At 45.0% G+C, this 15,714-nt stretch overlaps 1 protein-coding gene across 4 annotated transcripts in view; it reads left to right on the top strand.

The window, feature by feature from the left end:
* ttc39b (tetratricopeptide repeat domain 39B) overlaps positions 1-15,714 on the top strand; it is a 288,093-nt gene that overhangs the window by 108,417 nt on the left and 163,962 nt on the right. The gene's annotated exons all lie outside the window — the stretch shown is intronic.

Here is a 15,714-nt window from a genome sequence, read left to right as displayed (position 1 = left end):
CACCTAGTCCCACCTACCTGCACTCAGCCCATAACACTCCATTCCTTTCCCGTCCATATACCTATACAATTTTTTTTTTAAATGACAAAATCAAACCTGCCTCTACCACTTCTACTGGAAGCTCATTCCACACAGCTACCACTCTCTGAGTAAAGAAATTCCCCCTCTTGTTACCCTTAAACTTTTGCCGGCTAACTCTCAAATTATGTCCTCTTGTTTGAATCTCCCCTCCTCTCAATGGAAAAAGCCTACCAACGTCAACTCTATCTATCCCCCTCATAATTTTAAATACCTCTATCAAGTCCCCCCTCAACTTTCTACGCTCCAAAGAATAAAGACCTAACTTGTTCAACCTTTCCCTGTAACTTAGGTGCTGAAACCCAGGTAAAATTCTAGTAAATCTTCTCTGTACTCTCTCTATTTTGTTGATATCTTTCCTATAATTCGGTGACCAGAACTGTACACAATACTTCAAATTCGGAATTACCAATGCCTTGTACAATTTTAACATTACATCCCAACTCCTATACTCAATGCTCTGATTTATAAAGGCCAGCATACCAAAAGCTTTCTTTACCACCCTACCCACATGAGATTTCACCTTCAGGGAACTATGCACCATTATTCCTAGATCACTGTGTTCTACTGCATTCTTCAATGCCCTACCATTTACCATGTATGTCCTATTTGGATTATTCCTACCAAAATAGCACTTCACACTTAGCAGCATTAAACTCCATCTGCCATCATTCAGCCCACTCTTCTAACTGGCCTAAATCTCTCTACAAGCTTTGAAAACCTACTTCATTATCCACAACGCCACCTACCTTAGTATCATCTGCATACTTACTAATCCAATTTACCACCCCATCATCCAGATCATTAATGTGTATGACAAACAACATTGGACCCAATACAGATCCCTGAAGCACACCACTAGTCACCAGCCTCAAACCTGACAAACAGTTTTCCACCACTACTCTCTGGCATTTCCCATCTAGCCACTGTTGAATCCATTTTACTACTTCAATATTAATACCTAATGATTGAACATTCCTAACTAACCTTCCATGCGGAACCTTGTCAAAGGCCTTACTGAAGTCCATATAGACAACATCCACTGCTTTATCCTCGTCAACTTTCCTCGTAACCTCTTCAAAAAATTCAATAAGATTTGTCAAATATGACCTTCCACGCAGAAATCCATGCTGACTATTCCTAATCAGACGCCTTCTATCCAGATAATTATATATACCATCTCTAAGAATATTTTCCATTAATTTATCCACCATTGACATCAAACTGACAGGCCTATAATTGCTAGGTTTACTCTTAGAACCCTTTTTAAACAATGGAACCACATGAGCAATACACCAATCCTCCGGCACCATCCCTGTTTCTAATGAAATTTGAAATATGTCTGTCAGAGCCCCTGCTATTTCTACACCAACTTCCTTCAAGGTCCTAGGGAATATCCTGTCAGGACCCGGAGATTTATCCACTTTTATATTCCTTAAAAGCGCCAGTACTTCTTCCTCTTTAGTTGTCATAGTTTCCATAACTTCCCTACTTGTTTCCCTTACCTTACACAATTCAATATCCTTCTCCTTAGTGGATACCGAAGAAAAGAAATTGTTCAAAATCTCCCCCATCTCTTTTGGCTCCACACATAGCTGTCCACTCTGATTCTTTAAGGGACCAATTTTATCCCTCACTATACTTTTGCTATTAATATAACTGTAGAAACCCTTTGGATTTATCTTCACCTTACTTGCCAAAGCAACCTCGTATCTTCGTACCTTGACACTGTCTTATCCCCCCTTGTTCAATCTCTTCCCACCTATGTTCGTGACACTTCTCATGCTTTGAATTTTTTCAATGATTATAAGTTCCCTGGCCCTCTCCGTCTTATTTTCACCATGGACGTCCAGTCCCTATATACCTCCATCCCCCACCGAGATGGTCTCGAAGCTCTTCGGTTTTTTTTTTATTCCAGACCTAACCAACTCCCCTCTACCACCACTCTCCTCCGTCTAGCGGAATTAGTTCCTACTCTCAATAATTTCTCCTTTGGCTCCTCCCACTTTCTCCAAACCAAGGGTGTAGCCTTGGGCACCCGTATGGGTCCCAGTTATGCCTGCCTTTTTGTTGGCTTTGTGGAACAGTCCATATTCCAAGGCTATACCGGTATCCATCCCCCTTTTTTCCTTCGCTACATCGACGACTGCATTGGCGCTGCCTCCTGCATGCGTGCTGAGCTCGTTGACTTCATTAACTTTGCCTCCATCTTTCACCCTGCCCTCAAATTTACCTGGTCCATTTCCGACACCTCCCTCCCCTTTCTTGACCTTTCTGTCTCCATCTCTGGAGACGGCCTATCGACTTATCTCTACTATAAGCCTACAGACTCTCACAGCTACCTGGACTATTCCTCTTCCCACCCTGTCTCTTGCAAAAAGGCTATCCCCTTCTCACAATTCCTCCATCTCTGCCTCATCTGCTCTCAGGATGAGGCTTTTCTTTCCAGGACGAAGGAGATGTCTTCCTTTTTTAAACAAAGGGGCTTCCCTTCGTCCACCATCAACTCTGCTCTCAAACGCATCTCTCCCATTTCCCGCACAACTGCCCTCACCCCATCCACCCGCCAGAAAAAGCAGGATCTCCCAGTGGCCACACATTTTAATTCCACGTCCCATTCCCATTCTGATATGTCTATCCATGGCCTCCTCTATAGTAAATATGAATCCAAACTCAGGTTGGAGGAACAACACCTTATATACCGGCTGTGTAGCTTCCAACCTGATGGCATGAACATTGACTTCTCTAACTTCCGTTAATGCCCCTCCTCCCCTTCTTACCCCATCCCTGACATATTTAGTTGTTTGCCTGTTCTCCATCTCCCTTTGGTGCTCCCCCCCATCCTTTCTTTCTTCTGAGACCTCCCGTCCCATGATCCTTTCCCTTCTCCAGCTCTGTATCACTTTCGCCAATCACCTTTCCAGCTCTTAGCTTCATCCCACCCCCTCCGGTCTTCTCCTATCATTTCGCATTTCCCCCTCCCCTCCTACTTTCAAATCTCTTACTATCTTTCCTTTCGGTTAGTCCTGACGAAGAATCTTGGCCCGAAACGTCGACAGCGCTTCTCCCTATAGATGCTGCCTAGCCTGCTGTGTTATACCAGCATTTTGTGTGTGTTGTTTGAATTTCCAGCATCTGCAGATTTCCTCGTGTTTGCTCATATCTTCTTTTAGCTTTTCTAATTTCTTTCTGAAGATTATTTTTACATTCTTTATATTCCTCGAGCACCTCATTTACTCCATGCTGCCTATATTTATTGTAGATCTCCCTCTTTTTCCGAACCAAGTTTCCAATATCCCTTGAAAATCATGGCACTCTCAAACTTTTAACCTTTCCTTTCAACCTAACAGGAACATAAAGATTCTGTACCCTCAAAATTTCACCTTTAAATGACCTCCATTTCTCTATTACATCTTTCCCATAAAACAAGTTGTCCCAATCCACTCTCTTCTAAATCCTTTCACATCTCCTCAAAGTTAGCCTTTCTCCAATCAAAAATCTCAACCCTGGGTCCAGTCCTATCCTTGTCTATAATTATATTGAAACTAATGACATTATGATCACTGGACCCGAAGTGCTCCCCAACACATACGTCTGTCACCTGACCTATTTCATTCCTTAACAGGAGATCCAATACTGCCCCTTCTCTAGTCAGTATCACTATGTATTGCTGCAAAAAACTATCCTGCACACATTTTACAAACTCCAAACCATCCAGTCCTTTTACGGAATGGGCTTCCCAGTCTATGTGTGGAAAATTAAAATCTCCCACAATCACAACCTTGTGCTTACTACAAATATCTGCTGTCTGCTTACAAGTTTGCTCCTCCAATTCTCTCTCCCCATTAGGTGGTCTATAATACACCCATATAATTGTTACTACACCTTTCCCATTCCTCAATTCCACCCAAATAGCCTCCCTAGATGAGCCCTCTAAGCTATCTGCCAAAGCACTGCTGTGTTATTTTCTTGGACAAGCAATGCAACACCTCCTCCTCTTGCCCCTCCGATTCTATCACACCTGAAGCAATGAAATCCAGGAATATTTAGTTGCCAATCACACCTCTCCTGCAACCATGTTTCACTAATAGCTACAATATCATATTTCCAGGTATCAATCCATGCTCTAAGCTCATCCACCTTTCTTACAATGCTCCTAGCATTAAAATAGATGCATTTAAGAAACTCTCCACCTCTTCCTCTCTGTTTATCCCTAACGATACCATCAACTTTATTATCTTTTTCTTTCTTCTCCCCCACATCTTTGGTCTGAGCGCTCCCCTTCTCTATCACCTGCCTATCCTCCCTCACACACTGTCTACTAGCTTTCTCTATTTGTGAACTAACCTCCTCTCTCCTAGTCTCTTCAATTTGATTCCCATCCCCCAACCATTCTAGTTTAAAGTCTTCCCAGTAGCCTTCGCAAATCTCCACGCCAGGATATTGGTCCCCCTAGGATTCAAGTGTAACCCGTCCTTTTTGTATAGGTCACATCTGCCCCTAAAGAGGTCCCAATGATCCAGAAACTCGAATCTCTACCCCCTGCTCCAATCCTTCAGCCACGCATTTATCCTCCACCTCATTCCATTCCTACTCTCACTGTCGAGTGGCACAGGCAGTAATCCCGAGATTACTACCTTTGTGGTCCTTCTTCTCAACTGCCTTCCTAACTCTCTATATTCTCCTTTCAGGACCTCTTCCCTTTTCCTACCTATGTCGTTGATACCAGTATGTACCACGACCTCTGGCTGTTCTCCCTCCCACTTCAGGATATCTTGGACGCGACCTGAGACATCCCGGACCCTGGCACCAGGGAGGCAAACTACCATCCGGGTCTCCTGATTGCATCCACAGAATTGCCTATCTGACCCCCTAATTATCGAGTCCCCTATTACTACTGCCTTCCTCTTCCTTTCCCTACCCTTCTGAGCCACAGGGCCGGACTCTGTGCCAGAGGCACGGCCACTGTTGCTTCCCCCAGGTAGGCTGTCCCCCCCAACAGTACTCAAACAGGAGTACTTATTGTCAAGGGGTACAGCCACTGGGGTACTCTTTAGTACCTGACTCTTCCCCTTCCCCCTCCTGACCGTGACCCACCTGTCTGCCTCCCGTGGCCCCGGTGTGACCACCTGCCTGTAACTCCTCTCTATCAACTCCTCATTCTAATTTAAAACGTCCCTAAGCCCGCTCTGCTGGCATCTGTATGCAGTACATTCGGAAATTGGTGGTCTGCAAAAGTCAGCACAGGCGCTTTTGTCAGCAGCTCCTTCAGCAACTGAAAGGCCTCTTCACATTTCATATCCTACCCCAGTGCAAGTCTCCAAAGGACTAAGATAATCTTTACCCTCCTCTCCTTTGTCCTCCTCCCTTTCTTCCTCAAGGGAGGGTAACTGCACACAAGATGATTTAAAGGGTGACTCACTTTAGAGTCATTCTCATGAACCTCCGATAGTACCCACAGGACCCAAGGAACGAGCGCCAAGCGCTCACAGTCTGGGGCCTTGGCCACGTAGTCACCGCTTCTATCTTATACAGATCCTAGCTACTCCATCCCATGAGACCATGTGCCCAACATAGTTGACAGACGTCTTGCAGAACTGGCATTTGTCCAGGGAAAGTTTTAGCCCTTCTGCTTTCAGGTGGTCCAGCTCCTTCAGTAGCCTCACTTCATGTTCCTCCAAGGTGTACCCAAACACTATGGGATTATCCAGGTACACCAATACCTCTAAGAAGTTCATATCCCCCACCGGTTTCTGCTTGACATGCTGGAAAGTCGCCAGGGCCCCCGATATGCCGGTCCCCCACCAGGTTGAATCCTACGACTGGTTCTCTCCAGCATCTTCTCTCTTTATCTCCTGAAAACAAAGGACCCAACTCACACCTGTGTCAGGCAACACAACACAAAAACATGCTCCCCTGATTGGATGGCTCACATTACAAAGCCCCCGTTATCTCTAACCATAACCCAAACACTGCTTCTACAGAAAGACCATTACATTAGCAGTGAAACCTTTCCCAGGATGTTATACTTGTAAAGATCAGGGATGCTTGATTTAAAGCTGCAGACGTAGAATTCAGAAAAGTGTGGCTTTCCCAGTTCAGCCATGGCTTCCAGTCTGGAAACACCAGGATTGTCCTCTTTGATATACAGTTCTCAGCACACTTGCTGGTAAACTTCTGTCTAGTCTGAGATCTCAGTATCTGACCATGGGTCAATTTACTGACTCAAAGCAGTCACATAGAATCTCATCTGTTTTCTCACACTAGCATTGTACAGTTTTCTATTTCTGGAATCTGTCTTTTCAGCTACTGTTTGTATGCAGGGAGTAGGAGCACAATCTTGTGGATTGATTTACGAAACTGCAGATGAAGGATAGCTCAGTCAGCATCTTTGATGCTTGGAGAACAAGGATGAAGGAGTTTGGGCCCTTGGTAGGACAAGAGAAATACTAGTATTATTGTGGTAACAAGTTGGTCTTGTTGAAGTCAGTGACAGTGAGGAAAAAGGCCTCTGGGTATCTCGTTGACCACAGAGTGAAGGCTTTGAGTCTGTCTGAATTGGGAAGTAGACTGCTGTGACAGGTAGTATGGATGACAGCTCATTCTTAGATATTCCAAGAACCATATTGTCCGAACACCACATGGAGTTAATTAAGAGGCAGACCCTCTGCTTCTAACTTTGCCTAAGGATATTATAAAGTCCTTATAATATTGAGAATGGAGAAGCTCTGAGGTTGAATGGCACAGTTAGGAGAAGTGGATGTAAGCCACGTTACAGTGAGGCTTAGCACACAACAGTCCCTCAGTTCTCTTTGGTCGGTCATTCTCTCTTTAGTTAATCAACTTTGTTCTCCATGGCCTGAACGTTGGCTAGTAGTACGCTGGACTGGAGGACTTGAACCTGCATTGTCTTGGTTTCACGTGAAGCCTAGCCCTCTTGTTACTCATCTGATGAACTGCTGGCTCTAAGGGTTGGGTCTTCTGTCATGTCAGACCTTGGCTTCTACTGCCTTTGTGGGTTGAGTTGGGCCTCTAGCTTCTTGCCCTATCAGGCCTTGGATATTGGGCCTCATGTTGAGTCAGATTTCAGGCCTCAGGCCCAACTGTCTTTGATGAACAGGGCTTGGGCGTCAGCAACAAGTACTCGAGCTGGTTGGGTCCTTACTCCAGTAGATGCTTGGGTCTCTTCTTCTGGGAGATACTGATTGTATAGAGGGTGTGTTCCTGAAGAGGAAGTTGGACAAATTGGATTATTTCTTTGGAGTAGTGGAGACTGAGGCAAGAGCAGATAGAGTTGATATCTATCACCCAGGCTCAAAATGCCTACTGCTAAAGGGCGATGAGAGGGAGAGTGTTTAAAGATGTTTGCACATTAACAGTGATGGGTGTTTGTAAGGAGATGAGAGGGAGAGTGTTTAAAGGAGAAATTTGCACATTGACGGTGATGGGTGTCTGTAGGGAGATGAAAGGGAGAGTGTTTAAAAGAGAGGTTTGCAGATTGACGGTGATGGGTGTTTGTATGGAGATGAGAGGGAGAGTGTTTAAAGATATTTGCACATTGACAGTGATGGGTGTTTGTAAGGAGATGAGAGGGAGAGTGTTTAAAGATATTTGCCCATTGACAGTGATGGGTGTCTGTAGGGGGAGGAGAGGGAGAGTTTTTAAAGATGTTGACACATTTACAGTGATGGGTGTCAGTTGCCTATGGTGCAGGTGGAGGCAAATACAATGGAGGCATTTAAGAGGCTCTTAGGCACGTGAATACGCAGAGAATGGAAGGGTATGAACCATGTTCAGGGAGAAGGGTTTAGATGTCATTAGCTGAGGTAGTTTGATACAATATCACAGCAGGGAGGGGGAGGTGAGCTATTCTTGTGATTTAGACACTAGACACTAGAAGACACTAGAATACTGCAGCACAGTACAGGCCCTTCAGCCCTCAATGTTGTGCCGACCCATATATTCCTTAAAAAAAAGTACTATATCCACACTACCCTATAACCCTCTATTTTTCTTTCATCCATGTGCCTGTCCAAGAGGCTCTTAAATACCCCTAATCTTTTAGCCTCCAGCACCATCCCTGACAAGTCCTCTCCTTTAAACAATCCCCCTGTCATTTTTCTACAGACATCCATAAATGTGATTTTTTTCACATGAATCCTTGTGGTACATTGATGCAGTAGATTAAATCTATGGATCCATGGTGAGTTGGTAAATTGGATCGCAAGTTGGCCTGGTTATAGAAGACAGAGCACAGTGGTAGAGAGTTACTTTTCTGGTTGGACATTTGTGACATGTGATGTTCCACGAGAATCAGTGCTGGGACTTCTGTGGTTTGGAATAAATATCAAATGATATGGATGAAAATGGAGGTTGTTTGATTATCAAGTTTTCCGGTGACAGGAAAGCTGGTAGAGTTGTGGATAGTGAGGAAGGTTGTCAAAGAATCCTGCAAGCTATAGATCTATTGGAATGAGCATGGGTGAATGGCAAACAGCATTTAATCCAAGAATTTTGAGATGCAAAGGGATTTGGGAGTCTTTGTGCAGAACACCCTAAAGGTTAATTTGCAGGTAGATTCAGTGGTGAGGAAGGCAAATGAAATGTCAACATTCATTTCAAGAGTTCTACAATACAAGAGCAGGGATGTGATGATGAGGCACCAGTGAGGCCTCACCTTGAGTATTGTGAACAGTTTTGGGCTCCTCATCAAAGAAAAGATGTGCTGGCATTGGAAAGGGTTATACAAGGAATGTTTGATAGCTCTGGGTCTGTACTCGCTGGTATTTAGCAGGATGAGGGGGATCTCATTGAAATCTTTGGAATGTTGAAAGGCCTAGACAGGGTAGATATGGAAAGGATGTTTCCCCAAGTTGTGGGAGTCTAGGACAAGAGGGCACAGCCTCGGGATAGAGGGGCATCCATTTAAAACAGAGATGTGGAGTATTTTTTGTAGCCAGAGGGTGGTGAATTTGTGGAGACTAGGACTTTGGGTGTATTTAAGGCAGAGATTGATTGGCTCTTGATGGACATGGCATCAAAGGTTAAGGGGAGAAGGCCGGGGAGTGAGATTGAGGAGGGGGAGAAAGGATCAGCCATGATCGAATGGTGGAACAGACTCGATAGGCAAAATGGCCTAATTCTGCTCCTGTATCTTATGGTTTAAATCCAATAAAGTAAGTGTGGTGCAAGTCTACAGCTTCCTGGGAGGGTTAACACAAATGGATAGGTGGTAAAGTGTACTGTTGGGGGTACAGCCTACCTAGGGGAAGCAACATTGGCCGTGCCTCTGTCACAGAGTCCGGCCCTGTGACTCAGAAGTGTAGGGAAGGGAAGAGGAAGCCACTAGTGATAGGGGACTCTATAGTTAGGGGGTAAGACAGGTGATTCTGTGGACGCAGGAAAGAAACTCGGATGGTAGTTTGCCTCCCAGGTGCCAGGGTCCGGGATGTTTCTGATCGCGTCCAAGATATCCTGCGGTGGGAGGGAGAACAGCCAGAGGTCGTGGTACATATTGGTACCAATGACATAGGTAGGAAAAGGGAAGAGGTCCTGAAAACAGACTACAGGGAGTTAGAAGGAAGCTGAGAATCAGGACTGCAAAGGTAGTAACCTCGGGATTACTGCCTGTGCCACGCGACAGTGAGAATAGGAACAGAATGAAGTGGAGGATAAATGCGTGGCTGAGAGATTGGAGCAGGGGGCAGGGATTCAGATTTCTGGATCATTGGGACCTCTCTGGGGCAGGTGTGACCTGTACAAAATGGACGGGTTGCACTTGAATCCCAGGGGAATCAACGTCCTAGTAGGGAGGTTTGCTAAGGCTACTGGGGAGAGTTTTAACTAGAATTGTTGAGGGGTGGGAACTGAACTGAAGAGATTGGGGAAGAGGAGGTTGGCTCACAAATAGAGAAAGCTTGTAGACAGTGCAAGAGGGAGGATAGGCAGATGATAGAGAAGGGACACACTCAGTCCGAAGGTTTGAGATGTGTCGATTTTAACGCAAGGAGTGTTGTGAACAAAGCAGATGGGCTTAGAGCGTGGATCAGTACTTGGAGATGTGATGTGGCTATTACAGAGACTGGATGGCTCAGGAACAGGAAGGGTTACTTGAAGTGTCGGGTGTTAGATGTTTCAGAAAGGACAGGGAGGGAGGCAAAAGAGGTGGGGGCGTGGCACTGTTGATCAGAGATAGTGTCACGGCTGCAGCAAAGGTGCAGGAGGGATTGTCTATGGAGTCTCTGTGGGTGGAGGTTAGAAACAGGAAGAGGTCAATAACTTTACAGGGTGTTTTTTATAGGCCGCCCAATAGTAGGAGGGATATCAAGGAGCAGATAGGGAAAGGTGTAATAATAACAGATTTGTCATGATAGAGATTTTAATTTCCCAATTATTGATTGGCATCTCCCTAGAGCAAGGGGTTTAGATGGGGTGGAATCTGTTAGATATGTGTTCAGGAAGGTTTCCTGACAGAATATGTAGATAAGACTACAAGAGGAGAGGCTGTACTTGATTTGGTATTGGGAAATGAACCTGGTCAGGAGTCAGATCACTCAGTGGGAGAGCACTTTGGAGATAATGACCATAATTCTGTCTCCTTTACAATAGCATTGGAGAGAGATAGGAACAGACAAGTTAGAAAAGCGTTTAATTGGAATAAGGGAAATTATGAGGCTATTAGGCAGGAAATTGGAGGCTTAAATTGGAAACAGATGTTCTCAGGGAAAAGTATGGAAGAAATGTGGCAAATATTCAGGGGATATTTGTGTGGAGTTCTGTATAGGTATATTCCAGTAAGACAGGGGTGTTATGGTAGGGTACAGGAATCGTGGTGTACAAAGGCTGTAATAAATCTAGTCAAGAAGAAAAGAAAAGCTTACAAAAGATTCAGAGAGCTCGGTAATATTAGAGATCTAGAAGATTATAGGCTAACAGGAAGGAGCTTAAGAAGGAAATTTGGAGAGCCAGAAGGGGCCATGAGAAGGCCTTGGTGGGCAGGATTAAAGAAAACCCCAAGGTATTCTACAAGTATGTGAAGAGCAAGAGGGTAAGACATGAAAGAATAGGACCAATCAAGTGTGACAGTGGGAAAGTGTGTATGGAACCGGAGGAAATAGCAGAGGTACTTACTGAATACTTTACTTCAGTATTCACTATGGAAAAGGATCTTGGTGATTTTAGTAATGACTTGCAGCAGACTGAAAAGCTTGAGTATGTAGATATTAAGAAAGAGGATGTGCTGGAGTTTTTGGAAAGAATCAAGTTGGATAAGTCGCCAGGACCGGATGAGATGTACCCCAGGCTACTGTGGGAGGCAATGGAGGAGATTGCTGACCCTCTGGTGATGATCTTTGCATCATCAATGGGGATGGGAGAGATTCTGAAGGATTGGAGGGTTGCGGATGTTGTTCATTTATTCAAGAAAGGGAGTAGAGATAGCCCAGAAAATTATAGACCGGTGAGTCTTACCTCAGTGGTTGGTAAGTTGATGGAGAAGATCCTGAGAGGCAGGATATATGGACAAAAGAGACACATACATTTGAATGCTGTTCATAGACTTCAGCATTCAACACAATTATTCCTCAGAAACTGATTGAAATGCTGAGCCGACTGGGCCTGAACACCTCCTTCTGTAACTGGATCCTAGACTTCCTGTCTGGGAGACCTCAGTTAGTCCAGATCGGAGGCAGCATCTCCAACACCATCGCACTGAGCATGGGGGCCCCCCAGGGCTGTGTGCTCAGTCCACTGCTGTTCACTCTGCTGACCCATGACTGTGCTGCAACACACAGCTCAAACCATATAATCAAGTTTGCCGATGACACGACCGTGGTGGGTCTCGTTAGCAAGAACGACGAGTCAGCTTACAGAAAGGGGGTGCAGCGGCTGAACATCCGCTGAACATCGACGGCTCCTTGGTAGAGATCATTAAGAGCACCAAATTTCTTTGTGTTCACCTGGCGGAGAATCTCACCTGGTCTCTCAACACCAGCTCCATAGCAGAGAAAGCCCAGCAGTGTCTCTACTTTCTGCAAACACTGAGGAAAGTCCATCTCTCACCCCCCCATCCTCATCACATTTTACAGAGGTTGTATTGAGAGCATCCTGAGCAACTGCATCACTGCCTGGTTTGGAAATTGACCATCTCAGATCGCAAGACCCTGCAGCAGATAGTGAAGTCAGTTGAGAAGATCATCAGGGTCTCTCTTCCCGTCATTACAGACATTTACACCACACGCTGCATCCGCAAAGCAAACAGCATTATGAAGGACCCCATGCACCCCTCATACAAACTCTTCTCCCTCCTGCCTCTGGGAAAAGGCACTGAAGCATTCGAGCTCTCATAACCAGACTTTGTAACAGTTTCTTCCCCCGAACCATCAGACTCCTCAATACCCAGAGTCTGGACTGACACCAAATTACTGCCCTCTACTGTGCCTATTGTCTTCTTTATTATTTATTGTAATGCCTGCACTGTTCTTGTGCACTTTATGCAGTCCCAGGTAGGTCTGTAGTCTAGTGTAGTTTTTTGTGTTGTTTTACGTAGTTCAGTGTAGTTTTTGTATTGTTTCATGTAGCACCATGGTCCTGAAAAACGCGGTCTCATTTTTACTGTGTACTGTACCGGCAGTTATGGTCGAAATGACAATAAAAAGTGACTTGATGACTTGATTTATGAACATTTGGAGAGGTATAACATGATTAGGAGTAGTCAGCTTGGCTTTGTCAAGGGCAGGTCGTGCCTTACGAGCCTGATTGAATTTTTTGAGGATGTGACTAAGCACATTGATGGAGGTAGAGCAGTAGATGTAGTGTATATGGATCTCAGCAAGGCATTTGATAAGGTACCCCATGCAACGCTTATTGAGAAAGTAAGGACGCATGGGATCCAAGGGGACAATGCTTTGTGGATCCAGGCTTGCCCACAGAAGGCAAAGAATGGTTGTAGACAGGTCATATTCTGTACGGAGGTCGGTCACCAGTGGGGTGCCTCAGGGATCTGTTCTGAAACCCTTACTCTTTGTGATTTTTATAAATGACCTGGATGAGGAAGTGGAGGGATGGGTTCGTAAGTTTGCTAATGACACAAAGGTTGGAGTTGTTGTGGATAGTATGGAGGCTGTTAGAGGTTACAGCGGGACATTGACAGGATGCACAACTGGGCTGAGAAGTGGCAGATGGATTTCAACCCAGACCAGTATGAAGTGGTTTGTTTTGGTAGGTCAAATATGATGGCAGAATGTAGTATTAATGGTAAAACTCTTGGCAGAGTGGAGGATCAGAGGGATCCTGGGGTCCATGTCCACAGGACACTCAAAGCAGCTGCGCAGGTTGACTCTGTGGTTAAGAAGGTGTATGGTATATTGGTCTTCATCAATCGTGGAACTGAATTTAGGAGCCGAGAGGTAATGTTGCAGCTATATAGGACTCTGGTCAGACCCCACTTGGAGTACTGTGCTCAGTTCTGGTTGCTTCACTACAGGAAGGATGTGGAAGCCATAGAAAGGGTGCAGAGGATATTTACAAGAATGTTGCCTGGTTTGGGGAGCATGCCTTATGAGAATAGTTGAGTGAACTCAGCCTTTTCTCCTTGGAGCAATGGAGGATGAGAGGTGACCTGATAGAGGTGTACAAGATGATGAGAGGCATTGATTGTGTGGATCATCAGAGGCTTTTTCCCAGGGCTGAAATTGTTGCGACAAGAGAACACAGTTTTAAGGTGTTGGTGAGTAGGTACAGAGCAGATGTCAGGGGTAAGTTTTTTACTCAGAGAGTGGTGAGTGTGTGGAATGGGCTGCCAGCAACGGTGGTGGAGGCAGATACGATAGGGTCTTTTAAGAGACTTTTAGATAGGTACATGGAGCTTAGTAAAATAGAGGCTATAGGTAAGCCTAGTAATTTCTAAGGTAGGGACATTTTTGGCACAACTTTGTGGGCTGAAGGGCCTGTATTGTGCTGTATGTTTTCTATGTTTCTATGTTTAATCTGTGCTGGGATTTCTGTTATCTGTGATATTACCAGTGATTTGGATATAAGTGTAGACAGATAGATTAGCAATTTTGCAGATGATATCAGTGTTGGTGGAGTTGAGGACAATGTAAAAGAATACAACAGGATAATGGGCAAATAAGTGCCAAATGTAATTTAATGAGAACAAATGTGAGATATTGCACCTTGGGACTCAAATGAAGGAGCAAGTATACAGACAATGGTAGGCTCTGTAGATATAGAGGGATCTTGGGGTCCAGGTCCACATTTCATTGAAAGTGGCTATGCAAGTGGACGGGACGGTAAAGAAGGCAATTAGAACAGTTGCTTTCATTGGCAGGCATATTGAGTATAAAAGTCTTACTCCAGCTGTATTAAACTTTGGTCAGACCACACATGGAGTATTGTGTGCTGTTCTATTTTTTGGAATTGTGGAAAAAGCTGCAGAGGAAGTTTACTAGGATGCTGCCTGGTTTCGAGGGTATGAGCTAAAAGGACAGGTTTGACAAACTCGCGTTGTTCTCCTCAGACCATGTGAGGCTGAGGGGAGACCTTAAAGATATTTTTAGAATCAGAATCAGGTTTTTTATTGCTGAGATATGTCATGAAATTTGTTGTTTTAAGGCAGCAGTACAGTACAATACATAAAAATGACTATAAAAAGTCATTGATCAGGTCTCCCATAGATGTTGTGACTCATTTGAGCCAGTATGCAAGCCAGTGCAGTATGACATGGGGAGGAAGCTGTCGCTCTTGTATCGGGCTCTCCTCCCCCCCCCCCACCCGCCGCAGCTGATGACTGCAAAGGAATGTATTGCTGTGCCACAGAATTGCCAGTCAGCTTTGAACTCAACATAAGACCCAACATGCCTTAGGGACTCCAGCTTCAGATGTTTCCTTGCGTGGATATAGCCACAAGGCAGTGGAGGTTTTGAGATCTGAGTTTTCCTTCTCCTAGATGAGCTGCCAATCGCAGATGACGAGCCCTATCTGCTGAAGCGACTGATTTTAAGGCACCAGTAACGTGCCTTTGCCCCTTTACCTGTCAGTGGAAAAGGAGTATGTGCAAGCAGATGTAAGCAGTTTAGTGTGGTATCATAGTTGGCACTTCTGGTTTAAGGTGGCGGTCCTTAGGGCGAGTGACAGCCTACTGGTAGTTCTCAACGCAAGAAATGCAACAAAAGACTTTATCAATAACACTTCTTCTGTAAAAAATTATGGGGAGCCATCACCACAAACAATGAGGAGGCGAGCGAAGTTGAGGGTGTAGATGTAAGTCGAAGTCGAGGTCAAGGCATGTTCAAGACAAAGTCAGAGCAAGGTCAAGTGGTATCCAAGACGAAGTCGAGGTGAATGGAGCGGAGAAAAATCAGAGCGCAGGAGATTCGGGGCTTGTCCGCTTAAACCAAGAGTCAGGTTGGATAGATCTAAGTGTTAGGCCGATCGGCCAAAACATGGTAGTGGGGTGCAGGCCCAGAGCACATTGATGCAGCAGGGCCTGGGTCTTAGAGCAATGCTTGGACTAATTAACTGCCGGGCTGGATGGATTGAATATCAGGACTAGAGGTAAAAGTTGGCCAGTTGGCCAGTTCTGCTTGCTGCTCTGCGGTGTTTACTCAGCTCTGGGATACACTGAGACTGAGGCTG

Source organism: Hemitrygon akajei, chromosome 2, assembly GCF_048418815.1.
Source record: "Hemitrygon akajei chromosome 2, sHemAka1.3, whole genome shotgun sequence".
NCBI classification, from domain to species: domain Eukaryota; kingdom Metazoa; phylum Chordata; class Chondrichthyes; order Myliobatiformes; family Dasyatidae; genus Hemitrygon; species Hemitrygon akajei.
Note: the sequence above shows the minus strand (reverse complement) of the source record. Positions and strands in the feature narration are given on the sequence as shown.